The sequence below is a fragment of the Cupressus sempervirens genome, chromosome 4 (genome assembly GCF_028749045.1).
Source record: "Cupressus sempervirens isolate cs-2001-9-10 chromosome 4, ASM2874904v1, whole genome shotgun sequence".
In the NCBI taxonomy this organism is placed as follows: domain Eukaryota; kingdom Viridiplantae; phylum Streptophyta; class Pinopsida; order Cupressales; family Cupressaceae; genus Cupressus; species Cupressus sempervirens.
Window position 1 is genome coordinate 239,778,239 of NC_143121.1, and position 6,948 is coordinate 239,785,186.

Genomic DNA, 6,948 nt, shown 5'->3' on the forward strand with positions numbered 1-6,948 from the left:
ATGTCAATAAAGAACAAAAGAGACATAAGGCTGATACAAGAGATAGAACAACCCCAAGAAAATTCATCTAAAGCAAAAAAATTGATCCTCAAACTTGAAACAACCAAGATATTCACCATAATGAAAAAAATTGAATGGGACATCACAAGTCCAAATAAACTATGCCATTATGACAGGCTCAAAATCAACTTTTTGACAATATCTCATTTGCGAAAAATAGAGTTTGGATGGGCAAGTTATGACCAAAAATCCATAGATAGGTCAAAAAAGAGCTAGAAGGGAAAAATTAAAAATTAGTGCCTTAGAACCTACATCAAATAGCTCAGGAAGCGTGCCCACTAGAACCATAAATTACCTCAAGAAGTGTGCAAGTCATACCAAAAACTATCTCAAGAGGTATGTAAGTTCTGTACCAAAAAGTGCATCGAGAAGTGTGTTAGTTTTGTGCCAAAATTTCCTCAAGAAGTGTACCAGTTATGTACCAGATATTGTCTTGAATTTTGTACCAAAAAAGCTTGATTTTTTTTTCCAAAAAATCTTGATTTCCATTCCAAAAAACCTCAAATTCCATGCAAAAAATCATAAAATTACCACTTCAAGAAATGTACCCAATTTGTGAGCAATTTTTTTTGCCTTAGATTTCAAATGTGTTCAAATTGGACATGCCTTGTATGAAAATAAGGTTTTTGGGCACTACAAGCTCAACGGTGAGGTCCATTTTTTCTTAAAGTGCACCAAAAATTAGTGACCCCTAGTGACCCCTAGATCCAATACACAAATGCTCTAAGAAATGAAACCCTTTGAAATAAAAAGAATAGATCTGAAAGTCAAGCTAAACCTCTCATAAACAAAATAGGGGCATGAAGATCTGGAGCTCTGATACCATGTTGAAGTTGATGAAAGATCACTCCCAGAGCTCCCAAGAATCACCTGCATGCAAACACATGTCACAGAAAGAGAAAATCAAAAACTATGGAGGCCATAATTCCTAGATCCATAGATGAGACATTCTTGATAAGAAAAAAGAGACGTTTCTATTATCAAAAGCGAATCAATGTATAATTACAAAGAGACGTCGTCCTTATAAAGGGGATAAAAAACCTAACAGGTAACTAACCTAGGTCGTATGATAATATTTAATAAAATAATTAATTATTATATGCCTAAATTTTAGCTTAAGTAAATTAGAGATAATAAGTGACTTAATAATTAAATCAATATAACTTAAGTAATAAGAAAAAACTTTATTACTCTAATAGTAATCTTGTAGCTTAGTTCAATTATAATATAATGCTAACTATTTTCCATCAAACATTGGTTCCATACAAAAAAATATCAATTAGTTGCATACAAACATACACAAATGCACAAGGTCATATCATTCAATAATCCTTGATTTCTAAAGGGAGTGGCTTGAGTGCAAACCACATATAAAGAAGATAACTAGCTTATGCCTATGTCACATGCCCATTAACTAACTCTAGCATTTATCACAATACACAACAAATAGCTCCAACATACATCAAATATACACAATGACTAGCTTTAGTATACATCATAAATGTATAGTGACTAGCTATAACATATATCACATATATACAATGACTAACATATACATTATGAGAGATGGCACATCTAGTTTGGCTAACTATCACTTTCTAATAGTGCATTATAGATAAAAATAAATGTTGATGCATTGTACACTACACCCTTGGTAACATTTGTTTCCATGATCTTATACATGAATGAGAAATTGATAAAAGACTAATGTATTTTGTAGTACTTAGAGGATATGTCCTCAATCCAACAAGGTTAAGTATATCATTTATATATTGAGATATTCATAAACTATGCTATGAGTTTGGTCCACTTGTTACTTACATTTCATTCATTAGAAACTTTCTTTTGTGTAGTTCATTGGGTGACTAAGAAAAAATGAAATTCATTATCTACATGTTGTTGGTGAACCCACATGTCATCCAAGCCTTGGACATCCATGATTGGTATGGCATTGACCATAAGGGCCACATTCTTTTAGAAAAATTTGTCAAGGCCTCGAAAGTAACACGAGGTATACATCTCCTGCACATTGTTGGCTCTAACACCCGCATTTTAGTGGCAAAATGTATCACAGTATTTGTGTGGTATGACTAGCCATTTTTCAATGTAATACACTTCTTGACTGCTATCAATTTCAAGCATCACTAAGTTATCTTTGAATGGGTCCTAACATTTAAACATTAGTGGTCACCACAAATGGAAAGAAGTGTCCTATTTATCGAAGGTATACAACCTATATGTATTCCCTCTTAGAATCAATATCATGCCTTGTTTAGGTGTCTCATATCTAACTAGCCAATAATATCTAATGGAATATAAGTTTGAGCAACAACCTATTTATTTATCTTGCTTGGCTCATCATTGTTTTTTTTCTCCTTTGACTCATGTTCATCTTCCTTCTTTGTAACTTTCATCTTCACCCATGCTTCTACAGTTTCAGCATGTACATTATAAGTGCCACCAACTATGATTCTTAAAAATCTATTTTTGAGTTTGAATTCTTGTCTATGGGCTTCAACCATTATCTTGATATTTTTAAGATCTAATTCAGTAGATACTTCTATAAGTTCTCTTTCCATAATTCTATGTCAAAATTCAATGTTGCTCTTCATTTAGCATCAATTAACTAGTAAAGAGCTTTAGGTAATGTATTGTATAGTCACTTGGTGTTTTGTAGAACTTGTGCATACACCATATAATTGTCTCTTCTATTTTCTTCTTATCTTCATCATTGAAAATATCATAGAATCCTTCTATGTCATCTACTCTTTTATTGTTCATTATATCTTTGACAATGTAATCCACAATAGGGGCTTTTTTCTTACCACTTTGTCTTTTTCTTCCTTATCTGATTATGCCTTCTCTGCATCTTATTCACCTATATCATTTTTCTTTCTCTTCAGTTTCTTCTTTTCACTAGCTTATTGACATTTTACTTCCTTAGGTTGTCTGGGTTAGGTGGTCCACATGACTTTCCTTTACCTTTCCTCTAATAAGTTCTTTCTACTAAAGGTATGCCTCTTTCTTCTTATGCATCGATTGATTTAATAAGAATTAAATGGTCATGGCAGAAATTGATGTACTAGATTCCTCACCACAAAATTCTCATTTAGTTTACTTATCATTCTCCTTGATTTTCTTTACATCACTAGTTTCTTTAGTTCCAAGATAATCTTTAAAAAGGCTTCTTCATATATACCAAACATTGGTGGTGTAGCATCAATAGGTTTAGACAATAACACACTTGCATACAATCTCACTTCATCCTCATCTATCTCATGTCCATGGATGGCTACCAAAATGCTCTAGGATAAACAACCTATAAAATGCAAGTATCCATGACTACAAGAAATCATGTATCCTCTTTATATTCCCTAACCATACTAGCAAGAATCCTTTCTCTTTTGTACATTTTGGACTTGAAATCCTTAAAGTAGCCCCACATAAAATTATTAAAGCTATCTTCTAGTTCTCTAATGAACTCATTTATTTGCATAATCACTGATTTATCAGTAGACCATTGCACTACACCTTTGTGTGAAAATAAATTTTATACTTAAAAGAATGTACATACTAGAATTGCACCATATTTGAATCATTGTTTCTTATATCTCTTTACCTTATCTTTTTTTACCAATAGTTGCCTCCTTAGCACCTCACATAGGTCATATTTGGAATATTCTTTTACCATTCTATGCACCACATGAATAGTTCCATTAGACACGTTGTTTAATCAATTTGACTAATGAATTATGTAAATGGTAACCATAGTTGCATATCAAACTTCCTTGTCTTCTATGTGATTGACTGTCATAGCTTGGTAATCAAGTTTAGTTTTGGTTAAACATGCAATCAAGTTTATGGTAATTATCTCTAGGGTAGGAAGCTCACCGATTGCATAGAATCATGTAACTACATGAATAATCTCTTTTGTGATCTTGTACTTGACTCAACACATATCTAATCCATTCATGATGAAAGTTTTTTGGCATGTCAACTACATATGCCAAACCCCTCATTCTCAAACATGTGTTTCCATCCTTCAACATTGTTCTCACATAAAATTATAAATTCTTTGTTAATATTACCTACACCCAATTTCTCAATCTTGCAATGAATGTATGAACTAATGTCTTCAACCAATAATACTCTAGGGGGTATCAAAGATAGGGCTCTCATAATATTATTCTTACTCACCTTCATCAAATGTAACTTGATTATGAGTTAAGGCTTCTCAATCACATCAATTAGGATAGGAGTATCCACAATTTGTGTCATGTTTCAATGTAGATATGTAATTTAAAATCTTATCTTGATCTATAAAATAACCTTAAGCTTTTCCAATTAGAGTCTTCGCAAATGGTTCCACTTCTTAGTTTGTAATTCACATGTTACACAATATTGATCACTTTATTCATACTTGATAACTTCATGCATGCACTCAAGAAAGAAAGGTGATAAATGAACACATTTTACTCATATTTATTCTTGAAAATAGTTTTTGCACTTTTTTCTAACAATGACGCTTCTTTGGATAGGGATTAAAATGAATGGGATGAAGGGATGGACACAGGAGGTGAAAGTGTGGAGGCTGAGGAGAACATCGGGGAGGTAGAAGACAAGGAGTAGAGGAAGGAAAAAAGAAACATAATCATCAAAGTTCCAGCCAGTAGAGAGAGAGATGACGGGGATTGGCAAGCATAAAAGGAAAAGCTTGGAAGACAACAAGGTCAAATAAGGGGAGGAAAGGGAGAAGTTGGAGGAGGACCCCATTGACAGACTGGAGCATGAACACGACCAGAGATACGATGAAGTGGGCACCACCACCTATAGATGTTCGATCACTGGGAAGAACAAGAACGTGGTATGGAAAAATTTTGACTATGCTTTGGCCAATTTAGGAATAAAAAGGGAGATTATCAGAACCTAGGTTAGAGAGAATGAAGAAGGTAGCATTCAAGTGGAAGAGCTAATTGATCCCACCCTGGTTATCCTCAGTGATATTGCCAGGGAGAATCTGGAGATGGATGTTCTGAACAATGCAAAAAATAGTGCTATGGATAGGTACAAGACCACAAAATGGATGTACCATGAGATACTCAAGCTCAAACATAGGCTTAGAACTCTAGAAAGAGATACTTATAGCCTAAAAAATAGGGTCAGTGAGGAGGAGAAAAGTATGGATAATAAAGTGGAAGCAATGCACACTAGAGCCCTTGAGCTGAATAAGACTATGCAAGGCATAGTTGAGCAAAACAATAATATTCTCAAGGAAATTAAAATATCAAAAAGTTCATTCACTTTGGAGAAGGTCAGAATATTTGCAAGGAATAGGACCAAGATGTCACCCTTAAGGACAAGACTCTAGATGATGGTGCCAAGAAATGTACCAGATCAAGTACTAGGAAAAAAGATACTCCAACCCTAGATCCAATGCTCTCAGAGATGAAAGAGGAGGTAGGAAAGCTGTCCAAACTTGAAATTAGTGCTATTGAGATGCTTAAAGACATCATCTAAAGCTCCTTGACCTTTGGTGGCTTATCTTGGTTTTTTGGTGTTTTTCACTAGCACTTTCATAGTTTTTCTTTTTGAGGGATGTTGTTTCTTTTGCTTTCTGGCTCTTGGTAGCCTTTAGCATTATACTATTGACTATTTTATCTTTTTTTAGTGTTTTAGGGCCCTTTAAAGCCTATTTTGCTTAATCAAAAATAATAAATAGTAAATTTTATCAAGTACTACCATTTAACTATTATAACTTTTTCTTCATTAGTTAAAGTGTAATCCTTTCAATGCTATCAATTCATAATTGAATTTCATCATACTTTGTTCAAGATGTCAGTTTACATCTTTTTTTGACAATTTATATGATCACTCATACCTTTAGAGAATCGGTGAAGATTTTCCTTTAGCTGCTCCCTCTAAGTCAAATATTGACCTAATTTAATGATGAGTCCATCATGCTTGAGGATAATGGCTCGACATTGTTGTCTTGAATTATTCCTTCTTTTCATTTTTCTTTACCTATATCTCATTCATCTCACTTTTCATTTCCTCAACATCAACAAATTTCTTTCCTTTCTTATCTTCTGACCAGTTGGGAGACTAGTTGTTGAACCTATAGGCCCTTGCATGATGTCCAATCTTATGAAAAATGAAACATGCTATACTTATCAATTTCCAAGGACCAACCTTTCCTTTCTATGTTGTTATCCTATAATTTATAGCCAAATTCTCATAATTTCCACATACTCAGTAGGTTACATTTAGCTACTTTTCCTATCTAAAAGTATTCACTAGTTCATTTGAGGACTAGGGAACTTGTGCTTTTCACATGCAATCTTCATCATTGTGACAATATTTATTGCATGCATAATCATAGTCATTAAATATTTTTCCATTATACATGTTGTTGATGCTAGATCTAAATTCATATTCCATACAACCAAAATCTCTATAACTATAGCAATGATCATTAAATTCTTGAAACTTAGTAATTATCAATATGCTTCTACAAACATTAGCAATATGATCAACCTTTCCAAAATTGAAACACATAGGTTGATCTAATTTCTTACTAGAATTTCTAGTTTTCTTATTTAGGTCCTGTTGAGTCTCCTTTGATTTTGATGATTTCCCAATTTTAAATGACTTGTGTAGTATATCTAAGACCGATTGTGTCCTTGTGTCTCCTCTAGATATTTAGTTGTTCATCAAGCTTTTGTGAACTCTCATTGCCTCCTCAATATTTCATTGGTTTCCTTTTTGGTCTTCAATTCATTCTTTGGTTTCTCATTTTCCTCCCTCAATTCATTCTCATTCACAACTTGCTTATTTTTATCAATAACATTTTTCATGTGCTTTTGTACAAGTGCCATCTCTTGTCTTGTC